Raw genomic sequence first — 21,691 nt, forward strand, 5'->3', positions numbered from 1 at the left:
TTTTTTTATAAATAAGTTTGAGTTAGTCAATGTTGGAAAATGAGGAGGTCATAAATATCCTCCTTGCCCAGGAGAATGAGATCCTGACTGAGCAGGAGGAGCTCCTGGCCATGGAGCAGTTTCTGCCTAGTCAGATCACCTAGGAGAAAGAAAAGGTCCACCGCCTCCGAGCTGAGATTGCGGAGATCCAGTCACCAGCATGGCCGCAGCGAGACAGAGGAGCACTCTTCTGACAGCGAGTGTGAGAGCAAGGATGAGGAGGAGCTGCAGATCATTCTGGAAGACTTACAGAGTCAGAATGAAGAGTTAGAAATAAAGAACAATAAATCACTTGAACCAAGCAGTCGGTGAAGAACGGGAGGCCATCGTTGAGCTCTGAGTGCAGCTCCAGTTGCTCCAGATGCAGCGAGCCAAGTCTGAGCAACAGCTCCAGGAGGAGGAGGAGGAGCCTGAGAGGTGAGGGGCACAGGCCCACTGCCCTGTGAAGGTGTCCTTGAGGTGATAGCAGCCAAGGAGCAGGTGAAGCCCTCGCCCAGCAAAGACCGAAGGAGACGCATCTGAACTGCCCCGGCCCTGTGCATCATAGTGTAAGCGAGAGTCCACTGCCTGTCCTGCCCGGCAGCGTTCTGTAAAGGCTCTCAGAGACGCTCACTCTTGCACACGTCTGACTCCGTGTCAGGCTCAGGTCCTGGGAGGGTGAAGCAGTGGACACTCGGGGGTGGAGGGCTTGCAGGGAACACAGGCATTTCCAGATAGTGTCAGCTTATTTGAAAATTAATTGTCTTTGATAAAAATAACTATTTTCACCCTTGAGTGGCTTCTTTTTAAACCAAAAACCTTTTTGCTTTTTTTTGTTTTGTTTTGTCTTGTTTTTGTTGTTGTTGTTTAAATCACAGTAGAATCAGGATCTCTTTCTTATCAAAGGGTGGGAACCAAACCAGGTCACTTCTGCGCCTGCCTTGTGGACGCTCGTGGTGTCACCAGCCCTGCAGGGTCCCTGGCCACTCTTGCTCGTGCCTTCCACACCTTTTGGTGCAGATTGTTCAATGGGGAGCTGCCTCATATTCTCTGACTGGCCAAAAAGGCTCTCGCTGGCATTCCCTGTACCTGCTCTGTGTGTACCACTTTGCTTTTCCAGCTCGGGGTCTGTCAGTGTGAGTCAGGATAACCCAGTTTGGTTGCAGACGGAGGTTATCATGCAGCCTGCCACCAGCCTGGGCAGCGCAGGCCACCCACTCACTGCCAGGGAGCAGCAAGGGCCTCTTCTCAGAGGTGGCCCTGAGGTTGCACAGGACGCTTCTCACACCAGAGTCCTTTTCCACACTGACCTTCCAGGAAAGTCACCTTCAACAGTGACTTCAGTTGCTAGCTTGGGCTGGGATACACACACCTCTGCCAGGAAAAGCAATGTAGATGCTCTCATGCACAACTTTCACCTGTCCATGTCATCTCAAGGGGCTGCTTAAGGACTCTGACAGAACTGAGCGGAAGGAAGGAAAGCATAACTGTAATTGACCCGACCTGGTGTTTGCCTCTAACCCAGACAACTGCTCCCAGCGGTCTGGGAGGCCTGACTCTTAGGCAACCAGATTTCACTGTCAGATGAGTGGCCCCCAGGGAGGTCCCCTGTGGCTCTGAAGACAGATCCCACACTCTAAAGTGAGCAAGAAGCCCACAGGAGGGCTCCAGTCTACTCCTAGTTAGTATTTATTTCAGCACCTGTTTTGTGCGATTTTTCATTAGCCCCTACCTATTGCACTGTTGTGACTTGTTGGCCATTATTTGATTTTTGTATAAAAAAAAGCTTTGTTATAGAAATCAGCATACTATTTTTTTAAGTCTGGAGAGAAGATGTTATGGAGACTGGAAACGTGGTCAGGTGTCAAATGAAAATGTATAAATGCATTGCTGCACCTGTCAGATGTGCGACACTCATTCTATATTTGCTGGCAATATCGAAGAATTCTTTTTGTTTGTGTAAACTAATTTCTATCAAGGTATCATGGGTTTTTAAAATTTCATTACAAATGTCTCAGTGTTGGTTAACTAATTTTTGCCAGGACCATTATTGATTAAGGAAATAAATTCAGCAGCCATTTGAGAAAAAAAAAAAAAAGAATTGGTGTTCTATATTGGATATTGCCCTCCCTACATGGAATTGTTTTCATTCCCAATCAAAAAACTAACCAGCAATTTCACTTTATCTGAATATTCACACTGGTCCCTGAGTGATAAGATAGACACCGAATGATACATTAATTGGAATGAAGAATGGGTGCTTGTTGTACGATCTCTGTTTCCTGGAACCATGGACTCATGATCTCTTGATAAGACACATGGCAGGTAAAAGTCTGACAAAGATTAGAATGTCACAAGATTCATCCCAAAGACACAGGTGAACAGCTTCTGTTGGAAGGTAAAATAATCATATAGCAGATCGGCTTTAGTTTGGCATTACATATATTCCTACTGATTCACCTCAGGCTATATATTGTAAAGTAATAGCGGGACAAGTAGTAACAGTGATAAAAGTTTGTTTTACAAAATTCATGTCTTAAATAATACTTACCAAAAATTATCCCTCACAAATAACAATTCAAAATGGCTAGTCCACCACTGGCCCACAATAGGCTGTCAATGTTTGATATTGCCCTCTGCCCAGTAGATAAACAAAATTGTTTTCCTTGTCAATCAAAAAACAATCCAGCACTTTCACTTTTGCCGGATATTGACATTCTAATTCCATGTCAAGTAGTCAAGAATTAACCTAAGCTACATTTCACCTGTCTAGCACTCTTAATTTGTCAGGGAGCTGCAGTGACTCTAGAGCATATATCCTTGTTTTATTTCTGTTTGGGCCTTGATCTGAATTCACCTCTCAGAAGACTGTGGACCTATGGCCCAGACATCAAGAGAAAACATAATGTTCTGCGATTAACTATGTTTAGTAACATTGGGCAAAGGTACCCAAAGATTCTTCCTTGGCTCTTGAGCTTGCCAAGTGTGTCTGATTCAAATTGCCAGAAACTTAGGACCACATCATAGGTTAAGATCAGTGACTGAATGTAGCCATGTGCATTCAAAGAAATTTACAGGTATGAGAGCACCCGGGATTCTTCCAATTTTATGACTTGCTACTGAGAGATAGAGTTTTAAATTAGCCCGAAACTCAGCAACAGGACCTGTCTCTGGAAGACAGATTGTTAAAAATGCCAGAGAACTACTTTGCTTATCACGTGGTGTGAGTTAACTGTTCTTTGTTCTGCCCCTGTGATGTTTATTTAAGCCCCTACTTGTGCTTTCTAGCCTTTGTGTCCTACAGAGAGCACCCCAGGAAACCAGCGGCCCAAGCCTAACCAGAGGTGTTTCAAATACAGATGCTTCATCAATTCTGACAAACTTTTAAAAATAATGAGGACCTGAAGACCCGACCCTTCTCCTGATTTAGTAGCTCTGTTCCAGGAACCAGGGGGCCATAAAACCTTTTGGCGTCCCCTTATCTCCTGGAGGCATAAAACAAGCCTATAACTTGCCTGCATTCCCCTTTGACATCCCCCCATCCCCTGGGGCTCACAGCCTCTGCCTTTAAATACTCTTTCTCCCAGCCTCTGGGTCGACACCTCTGTCCCCTGTGTGGGATACGTGTTGGCCCGGAGATCTCTGTAATAGGTCTCCGTAATAAACCTCGCCTTTGCTTATTACATCCAAAATTGTGTCTCTGTGTCTGGGGTCCGCGATTTCCCAAGACTTGAGTAAGGGTCTCTCTGCGTGGGATCTTTCACTACCCTTAGTACAACACGAAAGTTATTTGCGGTATTTTACGAACAAAGACAGTTTCTGTTCTTTAAACAAACTGATGCTTACAACTTAATTTATATTGTTGAATATTTACTAATTTTAAGAAAAAGATATGAAACTGAGATTTTCTCACTTGGAAAACATATAAGAAACTTCATCACTATTCCAGGTGGTCTGTAAGTAGAGGTCTACATGTTACAGCCTTACTCTGTGTGTATTCTACACATTCACCAAATTATACAATTAGGATCAGGTAATTTCTGGTGCTGCCATTTTTTGACAGTTGCCTGTTTCCAAGAAGAAGACTATGGTCTTTGTTTCTTTGTTTTGTTCATTTATTTTATTAGTTACTATCATCATTATTATAATCATTATTATTATTATTTTACATTTATTTATTTGTTAATTTTATGTCTCCTATGCTGACAACCCACCCCCATTCTCTCCTCACAAAGTCTTTTTCCTTCTCTGAGCCAGTTACGGTCCCCTGGTTTATCCTACTACCTTGGCACCTCAACTCTGTTCAGGGTTAGACCATCTTCTCCCCTAAGGCCAGTTGAGGAGGAGTTTCAAGTCAAGAGCTTGCAGATAGCCCTACTCCACATTATGGGGGACACACATGGAGACTAAACTTTACGTTTGCTATAAATGTGCAGTAGGTCTTGGTACAGCTTCTGTAGGCTTTTTAGATGGTAATTCAGCCTTTGATAGCCCCTAGTGGTCCTGAATAGTTGATTCTGTAGCTCTTCCTATGGAGTTCCTATCTCCTTTAGGGTGTGGAATCCTTCCCCCATTTCTTCCTTACAAGTCCCTGATTGTTCCATAAAATCCAATGATTGGCTATGGCTCTTCATATCCTATTCCAGTCAGCTGCTGGATGGAGCCTCTCAGAGGGCACTTATGATAGGCTCCTGTCCGGATATTCCATGTAGGAGCTGGTTTCCTTTAGGCAGAGAGAGCTTTGAGCTGGGAAGTGGAGTGGAGATCTATGATTGCAAGGAATGGTGTAGTCTAGAAGCCAGGAGAGGCAATTTGAACAGACAGTAGGTTTACTTCATTGCTATAGCAACTAGGACTCTGCTTCATTGATTCTAGTCTTAGGAAAGAAAAAAATAAGATGCTGCATATATAGGTTCCACTTTTGAGCCAAGATTCTGGAGCCAGGGCAGTTGGGGAATCTTTTGGGGAAGTACACTCTCAACCAATGATTCTCAGCCTCCCTAATCCTGTAACACTAATATATTGTCTCATGGCTTTGTGACTCTTAACCATTACTTCATTTTGCTTCTCTTCATAATTCAAATTTTGCTCCTGATGTGATTATAAAGAAAAATGGATGGAATATCTGATATAGAAAATATATGTGACCCCGTAATGATTATGACCCACAAGTTGAGAATCACTGGTCTAAACTGCTAATTTTAAACAAAAATGTTTTTCAAGTACTTTCTACAATGTACATTGACCATTACTATTTTTGTTTTATTTTCAATTAAAAAAAAGCATTTTATTATTACCATTGATGGAAGCTTACTAACCTTGGATTTTTATGAAAATTGGCCTAGCATCCCAGATGAAGGAACTCTGGCTGGAAAAATTAATGCCATTCAAAGGTAATGATACAGTAAACACTTGGAGAACTGCACCAATATAGAAGCAAAGCTTTTGTAATGTATATAGGCTTGTGTTTACAGGATTATAAGCTAGAATGATGTTCTATGCAAGAGGTTTCCTTAGGTCAGACATGTATTGTCACTTTTTAAACATTTCCATTTCTCAAGCTAGCGTGTTGAACCAGGTCTGTAATCTTACCTGGGAGCCTTCTCCTTTATAAATGTCATGAGTTAGAAGACAGTCTATGTAACACCACGTGTTCAGGTCAGTTTAGAGTATTGGTTTAGTTCCTGTGTGAGACAAATTAAAAGAAGTAAGTGTGTATAATACCTGTGGGTTACTTGCATCCTAGAATTGTTACCATGGCATTGTGAATATTTCACATGGTCAATATATGTCATTGATTAGAACAGGAACCTCTTACTGAATTCTTCTTTCTCAACTATAACTACCTAGAGAAGTCTAGATCAGGTATAGCTTTGACTTTTTTGTATCATTTTTCTGTGTGATACATAGAATGATTTCATACTTAACCAGAGCTTTGAGCTCCCATTGCAACCCAGGAGCCCTGCATCTCTGTCTTGCTGTAGCGAAGCTTTTATAATTGCATTTTGTAGGGTCATTAGTCTGCTTTCTGCTCCTTATGTTCTAGAGTGTCACAAGAGTGTTACATGGATTCATACTACATTAGATATTAAATGTGTCTCCACTCTATGATAGATGGAAAGATGGTTTGCTGCTTAATAACACTGGATGATTTCATACACAGAACACACATGGTCTTCAAAAATCTTCATTCATTCTAAAACCAGGGCATTGAGTAGAGTCATGAGTGTGATTTTGCTCCTTATGTTCTAGATTGTTATAAGGGTGTGTCATCGATTCATAATACATTAGATATTAAATGTGTCCCCATGGTGGCAAGAAAGATGGTTTGCTGTTTGATAACACTGGATGTTTTCACACACAGAGCACACATGGTTGGCAACAATATTCATTCATTCTGTTACCAGGGATCCTGACATGTTCCTCTGGCTTCTGTAGGTAGTACTCACACATCTAGTACACTGAAATTCCTAAATAATTTGAAAAATGTTTTTTCCATGATTCTGTACAGAAAAGTGATTTGCAGAAAATATTTTATGTAATACTCTAGCTATATATTCTTACTTCTTTTGAATTCTGATTATACTATGAGTTGGTCTACAAAACATTTACGCTATTTGTTCTTTGTAGTTAGATTTCTAACTTACATTATTTTCAAGATGGTCTAAACTAAAATTCTCCTTTTTCTTTGTTTAGCCTTTTGCAACAGATCCCAGAACCAAACTTTATACTATTAAAACATCTCATATGTGTATTAGTAATAATAAAAGATTCTTCCATGAATAATTTAAACAGTTACAGGTTATCTGTGGGCATAGCTCCACATGTAATGTGGGGTCAGATTTCGAGAAATTCATTATTTGGGAGTGATGTCTTAAGAAAGTAAGGGAATCTGAAATTTGCCTTTGGGAACAAAGGTCTAATTATTATTCAGTAATTGGGAATACTTTACAAAGATGATTTCTCTAACAAGAAACCTTAGGATTGCATTCCTATGGAGTGGAGTAGAATATGTATTGATCTATTTCAGGAAGATTTGGGAAGGGAGATTTTTAATGTAGTTTAAAGTAAGTTAATCATTTCTTTCTACTGTTCTTTCCTTCTTTCTAATTAGATATTGATGTTTTAGCCAACAATAATCTGTACATATAATGGTAATCCAAGAGGACTAGAGTGAAATTTTAGAAGATCCGGATTACCTAGGTTTTGTTTGTTTTTTCCATTGTAGCCCTATTTTTGGAGTATAGTATAGTTGTGTTTCACAGTGGTGAGACCATGATATTAATAAAAATATTCACATCATGTGAATTGCTGGTCATATTAAAGCACATTGCATATATAGATATAGATAGATATAGATATATGTATGTGTGTATACATATATATGTGTGTGTGAGTGTGTGTATGAGTGTGAGTTTGTGTGTGTACATATACGTGTAAGTGTACTTGTATATGTTCATGTATTTGTATATGTATATGTATATACATATGTAATGATGAATAATTGGTGTATATTATTTTGTATGCTTTCCATTATTTTAGCACTAACCTATTTCAGGTACAGTTTTATGATCCTCAGGTATACTGTAGCTGTTAATTTTATTATAAACACATATACATCAATATTCTTCACTAATTTATTTACTTTATATCCTTATTGCAGTCCCTTCCTCCAAGTCCTATCTTTGCAACCTGTTTTTCCCTCCATTCTTCTTTACCTCAGTAGTGTAGACCTTCCATTGACACTACCCCAGTCTCATACATCAATTCACAACAGGAATAAGTGAATCACCTTCCACTGAAGCCATGCAAAGCAGCCCAGATAAAAGAAAGCAATCCAGTTGTAGACTACAGAGTCAAAGCCAGTCTGCATACGAACTGGTAGGGGACCTACCTGAAGATCAAGCTGCATATCTGCTACATATATATAGGGGCCCTAGATCCTGCTGCTGGAGCATATGATGGGGGAGATCCTACAGATTCAAAGCTGAAGTATCACAATGACTAAAGGCTACAGCAAGCTACTAGGATATAGAAGGAGAGGCATCTCCAGGAGGTTCCAGTATTGAGAGAATAGTAAAATACAGAGAGCTTAAACCAGACTTATTTCATTATACATTTGCAAGAAAATCTGTTTGGACAAGAGGGTATAATGTGTGACCACTTATGGCACAACACATCTCACACACTGTATTTTTAATTTTTTTTAATTTTAGTTTGATTTTTTAATTAAATTTAAATTTTTATTTAATTTTAATATTTGAAATTTAGTGAGGGGGGATTGTTTCCAAGGGATATATGGAAGGACTGAAAAATGAAATGAGAGTTACTTGGTAGCATGATTAGAAATTTCAGAGAATTCATAAAGGACACATATTTTGAAAACGATAGAAGATAAAGAAAATGTAAATATGACAAAAAGCAAGGTAAATGTTAAATAGTAGCTCCCAGGTACTAGGTTAACAGGAAAGAAGATATCATGGTGTTACTCACAATGGAGGATGTAGCCCAAGGGAAAGCTTGAATAAGATTCTTGCTGTACTTGGCTTGAACTAGAAACGTAGCTTTTTTAGTTAATTTCTAATTACCAAGGTACAGGAAACCTAAAATCCAAGACTATATCAAACTGCATGTTTAGTCCAAATGAAACAAAAAATGTATTTTTCACTCTCAATAAATATTAAAGATTCTTCCTTTATGGACAGTTCTTTTCAAATATATTCTTTTGTATGGTCAGGTATGAAAACAAAGAAGCAAAACTATCCTGTACAATCTGCATATAAAATAAGACTATCCTGTGCAGGACTGCTCAAAAATAAACTTAGGTGCATGCTGAGAAGAAACATATGTGATGAATAGAGTTTGCTTAACCTAAGTCATCATCTCAGAAGAAAAGTAACTTACCAGTGTTGTTCAATTTAGGAAGTGTCATAATTTTCTACAATTGCTGTGACAAAACACTGATGAAAAGCAACTAATGGAAAACAGGTTACACTCCACAATATACTTGCAGTTACCAGTTAAATACTGAGAAATGTCAGAGCCAAAAATAAAACAGGCAGGCAAGAAGTGAGGAAGAAGCCTAGTAGGAGCACTGCCTCCTGCCTTGTATCTCATATCTTTCTTTTTCTGACTAATAACTCAAGCGTGGCACCATCCTGGAGATCTGGGCCCTACAAATTCCAAGGTTAATCAGGACAATATCCCTTAGGCTTCACTATACAATAGGTCCATCTGATGGAGGCATTTTCTCAATTAAGACACCCTCTTCTCACCAACTTCTCTCAGTCACATTTCTATTGCCTTAATAAAACATCAGGATTTAAAAGACCAAGCAAAGAGTGCACATGGGGGAACCATGGCTCCAGCTGAATATGTAGCAGAGGGTTGTCTTATTTGGCATCACTAGGAGGGGAGCCGCTTAGTCCTGAGGGGCTTGATGGCCTAGGGTAGGGGAATGCCAAGTTGTTGAGGCAGGAGTGTGTGGTCAAGTGAGAGAAAACTGCAATAGAGGCAGGGGAGGAGATATAGGATTTGTGGAAGGGAACTGTGAACGGAGATAACGTTTGAAATGTAAATGAATGAAATAAACAGTAAAAAAAAAAAAAAAAACAACATGACCAGGGAAACGTTGAAAAATTGAAGTAGGTGGTTATTTGGGACCTACAAATGCTGAGCGAGTATAGCACTTTGGTGTCATGACAGAGGAGCACGACTGCAGAAAAGAAGAAAAAACAAACAGGAAGCTGAGACCTGATGGTTCTTATCTTGGGAAGCAAAAATGTAGCAGAGAAAGTACATTGAAAATGGGCACCTACCTTTTGTAATTACAAATTCTAAGCAGTGGCACTCTTCACCAGGCAGATCAAGGCACCAGAAAATTGTCAGCGAGAGGGTATTGCGATGCCTGAATCTAGAGAGTCATCCCATTCAAAACATCACAATAAACAGCTACCCCCACCCACACACTAAAAATTAACACACAACAGTCATTAATTTGGTACACTCACAGTTTTTTGCAACATATCAGTTCTGAAATGTTTCTTTGGTTAAGTAGTTCTTCTGTTCTTTGCAGTATGCATGAAATTTTAACAAGTTGTGTAAAGATGCAAAAGACTTAGAGTCTCCATTTCAGAGACTTCATTTCATGGGACCTTATCTGTAATTTTCCTCCTAGTATTTCTTTTCATATTTTTTTTATTAACTTGAGTATTTCTTATATACATTTCAAGTGTTATTCCCTTTCCCGGTTTCCGGGCAAACATCCCCCTCCCCCCTCCCCTTCCTTATGGGTGTTCCCCTCCCAACCCTCCCCCCATTGCTGCCCTCCCCCCATAGTCTAGTTCACTGGGGGTTCACTCTTAGCAGGACCCAGGGCTTCCCCTTCCACTGGTGCTCTTACTAGGATATTCATTGCTACCTATGAGGTCAGAGTCCAGGGTCAGTCCATGTATAGTCTTTAGGTAGTGGCTTAGTCCCTGGAAGCTCTGGTTGCTTGACATTGTTGTACTTTTGGGGTCTCGAGCCCCTTCAAGCTCTTCCAGTTCTTTCTCTGATTCCTTCAACGGGGGACCTATTCTCAGTTCAGTGGTTTGCTGCTGGCATTCACCTCTGTATTTTCTGTATTCTGGCTGTGTCTCTCAGGAGAGATCTACATCCGGCTCCTGTCGGTCTGCACTTCTTTGCTTCATCCATCTTGTCTAATTGGGTGGCTGTATATGTATGGGCCACATGTGGGGCAGGCTCTGAATGGGTGTTCCTTCAGTCTCTGTTTTAATCTTTGCCTCTCCCTTCCCTGCCAAGGGTATTCTTTTTCCTCATTCAAAGAAGGAGTGAAGCATTCACATTTTGATCATCCGTCTTGAGTTTCGTTTGTTCTAGGGATCTAGGGTAATTCAAGCATTTGGGCTAATAGCCACTTATCAATGAGTGCATACCATGAATGTCTTTCTGTGATTGGGTTAGCTCACTCAGGATGATATTTTCCAGTTCCAACCATTTGCCTACGAATTTCATGAACTCGTTGTTTTTGATAGCTGAGTAATATTCCATTGTGTAGATGTACCACATTTTCTGTATCCATTCCTCTGTTGAAGGGCATCTGGGTTCTTTTCAGTTTCTGGCTATTTTAAATAAGGCTGCGATGAACATAGTGGAGCACGTGTCTCTTTTATATGTTGAGGCATCTTTTGGGTATATGCCCAAGAGAGGTATAGCTGGATCCTCAGGCAGTTGAATGTCCAATTTTCTGAGGAACCTCCAGACTGATTTACAGAATGGTTTTACCAGTCTGCAATCCCACCAACAATGGAGGAGTGTTCCTCTTTCTCCGCATCCTCGCAAGCATCTGCTGTCACCTGAGTTTTTGATCTTAGCCATTCTCACTGTTGTGAGGTGAAATCTCAGAGTTGTTTTGATTTGCATTTCCCTTATGACTAAAGATGTTGAACATTTCTTTGGGTGTTTCTCAGCCATTCTGCATTCCTCAGCTGTGAATTCTTTGTTTAGCTCTGAACCCCATTTTTTAATAGGGTTATTTGTTTCCCTGCGGTCTAACTTCTTGAGTTCTTTGTATATTTTGGATATAAGGCCTCTATCTGTTGTAGGATTGGTAAAGATCTTTTCCCAATCTGTTGGTTGCCGTTTTGTCCTAACCACAGTGTCCTTTGCCTTACAGAAGCTTTGCAGTTTTATGAGGTCCCATTTGTCGATTCTTGATCTTAGAGCGTAAGCCATTGGTGTTTTGTTCAGGAAATTTTTTCCAGTGCCCATGTGTTCCAGATGCTTCCCTAGTTTTTCTTCTATTAGTTTGAGTGTGTCTGGTTTGATGTGGAGGTCCTTGATCCACTTGGACTTAAGCTTTGTACAGGGTGATAAGCATGGATCAATCTGCATTCTTCTACATGTTGACCTCCAGTTGAACCAGCACCATTTGCTGAAAATGCTATCTTTTTTCCATTAGATGGTTTTGGCTCCTTTGTCAAAAATCAAGTGACCATAGGTGTGTGGGTTCATTTCTGGTTCTTCAATTCTATTCCCTTGGTCTATCTGTCTGTCTCTGTACCAATACCATGCAGTTTTTATCACTATTGCTCTGTAATACTGCTTGAGTTCAGGGATAGTGATTCCCCCTGAAGTCCTTTTATTGTTGAGGATAGCTTTAGCTATCCTGGGTTTTTTGTTATTCCAGATGAATTTGCAAATTGTTCTGTCTAACTCTTTGAAGAATTGAATTGGTATTTTGATGGGGATTGCATTGAATCTGTAGATTGCTTTTGGTAAAATGGCCATTTTTACTATATTAATCCTGCCAATCCATGAGCATGGGAGATCTTTCCATCTTCTGAGGTCTTCTTCAATTTCTTTCCTCAGTGTCTTGAAGTTCTTATTGTACAGATCTTTTACTTGCTTGGTTAAAGTCACACCGAGGTACTTTATATTATTTGGGTCTATTATGAAGGGTGTCGTTTCCCTAATTTCTTTCTCGGCTTGTTTCTCTTTTGTATAGAGGAAGGCAACTGATTTATTTGAGTTAATTTTATACCCAGCCACTTTGCTGAAGTTGTTTATCAGCTTTAGTAGTTCTCTGGTGGAACTTTTGGGATCACTTATATATACTATCATATCATCTGCAAATAGTGATATTTTGACTTCTTCTTTTCCGATCTGTATCCCCTTGATCTCCTTTTGTTGTCTGATTGCTCTGGCTAGAACTTCAAGAACTATATTGAATAAGTAGGGAGAGAGTGGGCAGCCTTGCCTAGTCCCTGATTTTAGTGGGATTGCTTCAAGTTTCTCTCCATTCAGTTTAATGTTAGCAACTGGTTTGCTGTATATGGCTTTTACTATGTTTAGGTATGGGCCTTGAATTCCTATTCTTTCCAGGACTTTTATCATGAAGGGGTGTTGAATTTTGTCAAATGCTTTCTCAGCATCTAATGAAATGACCATGTAGTTCTGTTCTTTCAGTTTGTTTATATAATGGATCACGTTGATGGTTTTCTGTATATTAAACCATCCCTGCATGCCTGGGATGAAGCCTACTTGATCATGGTGGATGATTGTTTTGATGTGCTCTTGAATTCGGTTTGCCAGAATTTTATTGAGTATTTTTGCATCGATATTCATAAGGGAAATTGGTCTGAAGTTCTCTTTCTTTGTTGTGTCTTTGTGTGGTTTAGGTATAAGAGTCATTGTGGCTTCTTAGAAGGAATTCGGTAGTGCTCCATCTGTTTCAATTTTGTGGAATAGTTTGGATAATATTGGTATGAGGTCTTCTATGAAGGTATGATAGAATTCTGCACTAAACCCGTCTGGACCTGGGCTCTTTTTGGTTGGGAGACCTTTAATGACTGCTTATATTTCCTTAGGAGTTATGGGGTTGTTTAACTGGTTTATCTGTTCCTCATTTAACTTCGATACCTGGTATCTGTCTAGGAAATTGTCCATTTCCTGAAGATTTTCATGTTTTGTTGAATATAGGTTTTTATAGTAAGATCTGATGATTTTTTGAATTTCCTCTGAATCTGTAGTTATGTCTCCCTTTTCATTTCTGATTTTCTTAATTTGGACGCACTCTCTGTGTCCTCTCGTTAGTCTGGCTAAGGGTTTATCTATCTTGTTGATTTTCTCAAAGAACCAACTTTTGGTTCTGTTGATTCTTTCTATGGTCCTTTTTGTTTCTACTTGGTTGATTTCAGATCTGAGTTTGATTATTTCCTGCCTTCTACTCCTCCTGGGTGTATTTGCTTCTTTTTGTTCTAGAGCTTTTAGGTGTGCTGTCAAGCTGCTGACATATGCTCTTTCCTGTTTCTTTCTGCAGGCACTCAGCGCTATGAGTTTTACTCTTAGCAAAGCTTTCATTGTGTCCCATAAGTTTGGGTATGTTGTACCTTCATTTTCATTAAATTCTAAAAAGTTTTTAATTTCTTTCTTTCTTTCTTCCTTGACCAGGTTATCATTGAGTAGAGCATTGTTCAATTTCCACGTATATGTGGGCATTCTTCCCTTATTGTTATTGAAGACCAGTTTTAGGCCGTGGTGGTCCGATAGCACGCATGGGATTATTTCTATCTTTCTGTACCTGTTGAGGCCCGTTTTTTGACCAATTATATGGTCAATTTTGGAGAAAGTACCATGAGGAGCTGAGAAGAAGGTATATCCTTTTGCTTTAGGATAGAATGTTCTATAAATATCCGTTAAGTCCATTTGGCTCATGACTTCTCTTAGTCTGTCGACATCACTGTTTAATTTCTGTTTCCATGATCTGTCCATTGATGAGAGTGGGGTGTTGAAATCTCCCACTATTATTGTGTGAGGTGCAATGTGTGTTTTGAGCTTTAGTAAGGTTTCTTTTACGTATGTAGGTGCCCTTGTATTTGGGGCATAGATATTTAGGATTGAGAGTTCATCTTGGTGGATTTTTCCTTTGATGAATATGAAGTGTCCTTCCTTATCTTTTTTGATGACTTTTAGTTGGAAATTGATTTTATTTGATATTAGAATGGCTACTCCAGCTTGCTTCTTCTGACCATTTGCTTGGAAAGTTGTTTTCCAGCCTTTCACTCTGAGGTAGTGTCTGTCTTTGTCTCTGAGGTGTGTTTCCTGTAGGTAGCAGAATGCAGGGTCCTCGTTGCATATCCAGTTTGTTAATCTATGTCTTTTTATTGGGGAGTTGAGGCCATTGATATTGAGAGATATTAACGAATAGTGATTATTGCTTCCCTTTATATTCATATTTGGATGTGAGGTTATGTTTGTGTGCTTTCATTCTCTTTGTTTTGTTGCCAAGACGATTAGTTTCTTGCTTCTTCTAGGGTATAGCTTGCCTCCTTATGTTGGGCTTTACCATTTATTATCCTTTGTAGTGCTGGGTTTGTAGAAAGATACTGTGTAAATTTGGTTTTGTCACGGAATATCTTGGTTTCTCCATCAATGTTAATTGAGAGTTTTGCTGGATACATTAACCTGGGCTGGCATTTGTGTTCTCTTAGGGTCTGTATGACATCAGTCCAGGATCTTCTGGCCTTCATAGTTTCTGGCGAGAAGTCTGGTGTGATTCTGATAGGTCTGACTTTATATATTACTTGACCTTTATCCCTTACTGCTTTTAATATTCTTTCTTTATTTTGTGCGTTTGGTGTTTTGACAATTATGTGACAGGAGGTGTTTCTTTTCTGGTCCAATCTATTTGGAGTTCTGTAGGCTTCTTGTATGTCTATGGGTATGTCTTTTTTTAGGTTAGGGAAGTTTTCTTCTATGATTTTGTTGAAGATATTTACTGGTCCTTTGAGCTGGGAGTCTTCACTCTCTTCTATACCTATTATCCTTAGGTTTGATCTTCTCATTGAGTCCTGGATTTCCTGTATGTTTTGGACCAGTAGCTTTTTCCGCTTTACATTATCTTTGACAGTTGAGTCAATGATTTCTATGGAATCTTCTGCTCCTGAGATTCTCTCTTCCATCTCTTGTATTCTGTTGGTGAAGCTTGTATCTACAGCTCCTTGTCTCTTCTTTTGGTTTTCTATATCCAGGGTTGTTTCCATGTGTTCTTTCTTGATTGCTTCTATTTCCATTTTTAATTCCTTCAACTATTTGATTGTGTTTTCCTGGAATTCTTTCAGGGATTTTTGTGTCTCCTCTCTATGGGCTTCTACTTGTTTATTTATGTTTTCCTGGAATTCTTTCAGGCATTTTTGCGATTCCTCTCTGTAGGCTTCTACTTGTTCTCTAAGGGAGTTCTTCACGTCTTTCTTGAAGTCCTCCAGCATCATGATCAAAAATGATTTTGAAACTAGATCTTGCTTTTCTGGTGTGTTTGGATATTCCATGTTTGTTTTGATGGGAGAATTGGGCTCCGATGGTGCCATGTAGTCTTGGTTTCTGTTGCTTGGGTTCCTGCGCTTGCCTCTCGCCATCAGATTATCTCTAGTGTTACTTTGTTCTGCTATTTCTGACAGTGGCTAGACTGTCCTATAAGCCTGTGTGTCAGGAGTACTGTAGACCTGTTTTCCTCTCTTTCAGTCAGTTATGGGGACAGAGTGTTCTGCTTTCAGGCGTGTAGTTTTTCCTCTCTACAGGTCTTCAGCTGTTCCTGTGGGCCTGTGTCTTGAGTTCACCAGGCAGCTTTCTTGCAGCAGAAAATTTGTTCTTACCTGTGGTCCCGAGGCTCAAGTTCGCTTGTGGGGTGCTGCCCACGGGCTCTCTGCAGCGGCAGCAACCAGGAAGACCTGTGCCGCCCCTTCCGGGAGCTTCAGTGCACCAGGGTTCCAGACGGTCTTTGGCTTTTTCCTCTGGCGTCCGAGATGTGTGTGCAGAGAGCAGTCTCTTCTTGTTTCCCAGGCTTGTCTGCCTCTCTGAAGGTTTAGCTCTCCCTCCCACGGGATTTGGGTGCAGAGAACTGTTTATCCGGTCCGTTTCCTTCAGGTTCCGGCGGTGTCTCTCCTTCAGGTTCCGACGGTGTCTCTTTTCATTTTTAAGTTAATTTTGTAAACTATGTGAAATGACAATCTTGTTTTTGCCTTGTGGTGTTACAGAAGTCTCTTATACAAATCATGATTGACAACTGTGATCAAATATTTGGAAATGATGATACATTTAGTAAACACATTGACAAAAGGTCTGAAGACTTAAACACATAAAAAGAATCAGTAAATTATTCTGGAAAATCTCCTATTATGACAAAAGCCATAGCTGGACACAACTGGAAAACCAATGATATTGATGAAAAATTTAATATTTCATATGCTGCACTGCAGGAAGAAGGTCCTACAGGTAAGACAAGATTTATTTATTCATCAAATGAATGGAATCATTTGATCAAATCATTTCATGATGTCATAAATTTGTGTATATCAGAGAAGCTTTGGGACACAAAATGATTATTAGAGTATGGGAAAGGTTTTTAAACATCATATATACATATATACACATATATACATGTATATATGTATGAATGTATATATATATATATATATATATACTCATATACTGAAATACATCTGGATACATTCAGGTATATGACACATTCTTTATTTAGAGAATCCACCAATATTGTCTGCTATATTTTCCCCCTTTCTTCCCATGGTCCTTAAGTTAGAGAATTTCTTGCATATGAAATTATTATTTTTGATAAGATCATTTAGAAACAATGATTTGATTTAAAAATTGATTAAACATTCTGCAAGATTAAGCCCTGCACCACTGTCAACATGCTTTGGTTTCGTAGCAGAAAAATACTAATGTTTGTTTAATTTACTATGAGAAACAATATTTGTCAAAATCTTATCATTGATAAAAAAATTTGCACACGATCCACTACAAAACCAATGAGAGGTATGATAAAAAGGTTAAACTCACCTGATTATCAGTTGGTAGCACACAAATTCAAATACATTTTTAACTGAAGTAATTCTTTCTATAGAGTTAAGAAAATATACCCAAATATTACCCTTATTTTAACTGATGTGAATCTATCATCTGAGAATATTTGTCTGATAATGACATTTTATGTTTCATTTAGCAGGACAAAACAGAGTAACTACCACATATAAGTGGTAGTGGATGATTTAAGAAGGTCTAAGGTCATTGTATTTTAATGTTCCCTTCTACCTCCGGTTTAGTCATATTAGAAGAATTATTCCAAGATCCTATTTTAGTTTTATATTTCACCGTATTAGTTACAAATAATTTTCACTCATTGTACTTATTTTATGCTGCATATTTCATATTGTTTGCTATTATAACAAATGTTATTAAATTGGGTTATTGATTACACTCCAATGTGCCTTGTTCATGGTCCTACACAGTCTTTGGAAAATTTTTCAGTCTCTGCCTCTACAGCCCAGATATAGTAGTAGTTTTCCCATCTCCGTTACCAATGTGTGGCCAGAAGCTAATGACACTGAATAATCCCTCAGAATTCTGCATATAATCACGTGCCATAGAAAGTTATAAATAAAATTCCATTAACAATCAAAATTAATCATCACACATGATGAACTTACAGGTGGATCATGGTTTTAAAATATACAAAATGACCTGAAAAGATAATCCAGTGTCTAAAGCAATTGAGATTTAGACTTTGTAACATGAATTTGGGTCATCAAAACATACATTAAAAAACAAACAAAACTAGGTATTGTAGCACAATCATCTCTAAACGAGAAGTTTCTACCTGAATAGAGATGGCAGTCACAGACAGTAACAGAAGCTTATTGGACAGATATTTCTGACATATTGTTCAGTAATGATCAAAAGAGACCCCCCCCCCGAAAAAAAGAGACAGAGAGAAAGACCAATACTGGAGGCTTCTCATATGTTAATAAGCTCAAACCTCTAATTAAGCTCAAAATATTTATCACCAGTGATGTGATCTGCACGTGTTTTACACACACACACACACACACACACACACACACACACACGCATGCATTACATACACTGAGAAATGCACAGAAGCATAAAGCATATTTATTATATCACTCTTCATCACCTGAGGCTTCAACATGAAATATTCTTTATTCATGGTTTGTTTATCTCAAAAGTGTCTGTAATACAAATTTGAGAAATGGAAATTTTAGAGAAAACCTCCAGTAAAGAAATTGATAATTTCCATGTTTACTGTTCTTGGTCTTTCCTGAACTCCCATTACTATAAGTTTACAATGTTTTCATTTATTACTAGTATTATTTTAAACTTTTATCAAAAATTGAATTATAGCATTGTAGCCTGACTTTTCTCCCTTAAGTCCATCACAGTCACTGCACTTTCATACTCATTTCAATATTGTTTTTTACATGTTTTTATATATATTTATCTTTACAAATATGAATATTACTTGAGTTCATTTTGTTCTGTTTGTGAATATGGTTTCCATGATATACAGTGTTATTAGACAATCCATATGCAGGTCATTTCTGGAAAAATTAATATTCTGTTAGTCATAATTAGCTGCCTATAACTTTTGACAAGTGAAATTTTGACCATTGCCTTAGCACTGCATTGACATTGCTATTATTGTGATTTTGCACCTAATTTTATGAGAGGCAATTTCAGAACAGACTTTCAAGTATGCTGGGTCTTACAGTATTTGTAAGCCCTCTTCTACAATGGTCCCTGAGCTACAGAGCATTTAGCTCTAATGTACATGCATTCACTGGTGCTGGATTTTTCATAATGCAATTATCTCTTCATTGTGTCCAAGTTTTTGTTTTCTGTAATGGTCTCCATTTTCTACACAAAGAGGCTTCTTTGATGTAGGATGATGGCCCCACTTGTTGGTACATAAAAGACTAATATTTAAAAGCTGGAAGGAACGTCACTAATTTATTAAATTAATGTCATCAATTTTAAAGTTTATGACCAAACTAGCTACATAAATCGGACTAGATATCTAGCTCCAGCCATGATTGCAATCCTGGTGAGAGAAATTCTACCAATTGTTAAAGTATTTCCTGTGGCTTTCCCCCAAAATATGGATTTGTCAGGTAGCACTTGGATTTCTCTCAAGGTTGGTGGCTTGAGTGCCAGCTGCCCAATAAATCTTACAAGGAATCTCAGCAATCTACCTGGATATGTCTTAGAAGCCTCTAGGTTTAAGTCAAAGTTCTAAGGTAGATCAAACAGTAGGCAAGTTGACACATTAGGGAAGCAATTGATCGTTGTACCCACCTGTAATACCTATAAAGTACGATGATAACCAGTATGGCAAGATAGCAGAATAGGTTCAATAAGTGACACTAATAGCTCATTTCAAAACAACTGTTCTTTGATTAGACTTAAATGTATTTTCTTTACCATAGAATTGAACATGGTTCTGGGTCTTTCATTTGGTTTCTCAGAAAAAAATGTTATTCTTAAGTATGCTTTTAAAGTTCAACATTTGGTATCTTGTTATTTCTCTTTAGGATCATCCGTGCAGGTCCTTTGACTTGCCCAAGTCACACATTTTCACTCCTCTCTGACAAGATAAATTCATTTTCCTAGAGTAATATGGTATAAATGTTATATAAATATACAACTCCTTCTTTTTGGTTACTTTAGTTTTCTTCTTTCCACATCTACAATTAGCCTTAATTGACAATAGTCTAAAACATCAAAAGTTGAAATTTCTAGCAATAAGAATGCTTACCATATTGAGTTAATTGAAGAATATTTAACAGTGAGTGCCTTACGTCTGCACGGATGATAATGATTCTATCACCTAGAATTTCCTTATAGTGTGTGCTGCCCCTCATCAAGTTATTTATGAAATATTATGGCACCAATGACTTCCTTTGCTGATCTTTGGTCATACTCAATTTACTCTTGTTTCATACAGCATGTGTAAACAATTAAGATAATATTAAAACTGCATGTGACAAAGGGGACATTTATTAGAAATGAAGAATTCAAAGTATGTCTTTTTGAAAATCATATGATAGTAAACGTAAGTGAGCCTAAATATAACATAAGAATAATCAGATATCTTGTAAATTCTTTCAAAAGTAGCAACATACAAAATTAACACACAAAGTGAGTACTCCTTCTTTGTAAAATCACAAACTTACTGAAAAGTAAATCAATGAAAACCTGTCTTTAACAGTAACTTTTAAAAGTATTAAGTTTCTTGGGAAAATTCTAACCAAGAAATAAAAGGCTTTTATGATTAAAAAAAACAAAAAAAAAAAAGAAAAAAATTAACCCAAAACAAAACAAAATGTCTTATAAATTGAACAGGTATCAGATAATGGAAAGATTCCCACATGTTCATGAATCGGTGAGATTTAAACAATAAAAATTCTAGACCATCCTGTAGTAACATTTTGATTCTATCCTTTGAAAGCTTGATAAAATTTATAACACTCTTGATGTTATAAGGAGAAACAATATTGTAGAAGTGAATGTTTAAACTTCTTTCCTCCCAGTCTTCTGCCATGTTCCCTTGACCTCACCCATAAAGCCTCACCAACATCACTGCCTAAACATTAACTTAACAAGGCAACACCAAGGAACATGGAAAACCAAATGGGATCTGGTACAAAATGGTAGAACACATAACACTAAATGGTGAAAGCATTGGGCAGGTCTGTGTGCATGACTGTGGGGCAATCCTGACGTCAAACGCACACTGGGGTTCGGCCTCTGCTGCTGGTGATGTTATACGCACCCCCCCCCCCACACACACACTTCTTGATTATGTGCGGTCCTAGCCCTGCCTGAGTGATGGCTACAGGTGTCACCATTCCCCTCCACACACCCAGAGACTCCGCCCATGGGAACTGTCCATCAAGTGTATCACAGCCCCCACTGTCAGTCATTGAAGTTCAGTGCCAGCCATGGTTCCCCTATCAATCACTCGCTGCCCAGGCCAGCCGCAGTCATCATAGTTACTGTCGATACCCTGTGCCTAGTGAATTCATTACTCCCACCTCAAGCCTTGCCCTCATCACAGCCCTGTTTCTCCCCTCATTAGTTTGTCATGAATACTCATGATGCTCATTTGCATGGTCCCATTCATGTGAGCTATTGTCAACTGTTGCTCTGTCTCACCATTGTCAGTCATTAAAGGATCCCTGTCAGATCAACCAACCAACCAACCAAACAAACAAACACAGTGATTGGTTGTCGAGAAGAGGTTGTTTTCCTATATAGTTTATTAGTTGTCAATTGGGGTTAAGGGAATGGAGATATA

At 38.6% G+C, this 21,691-nt stretch overlaps 1 protein-coding gene and 1 pseudogene across 2 annotated transcripts in view; both read left to right on the plus strand.

Moving 5' to 3' along the window:
* The window catches only part of Ralbp1-ps4 (ralA binding protein 1, pseudogene 4), a 31,647-nt pseudogene extending 30,936 nt beyond the window's left edge, over positions 1–711 (plus strand).
* The window catches only part of LOC147995335 (uncharacterized), a 305,835-nt gene that overhangs the window by 260,957 nt on the left and 23,187 nt on the right, over positions 1–21,691 (plus strand). The gene's annotated exons all lie outside the window — the stretch shown is intronic.

The sequence above is a fragment of the Rattus norvegicus genome, chromosome 3 (genome assembly GCF_021556685.1).
Source record: "Rattus norvegicus strain SHRSP/BbbUtx chromosome 3, alternate assembly SHRSP_T2T, whole genome shotgun sequence".
Classification (NCBI taxonomy): domain Eukaryota; kingdom Metazoa; phylum Chordata; class Mammalia; order Rodentia; family Muridae; genus Rattus; species Rattus norvegicus.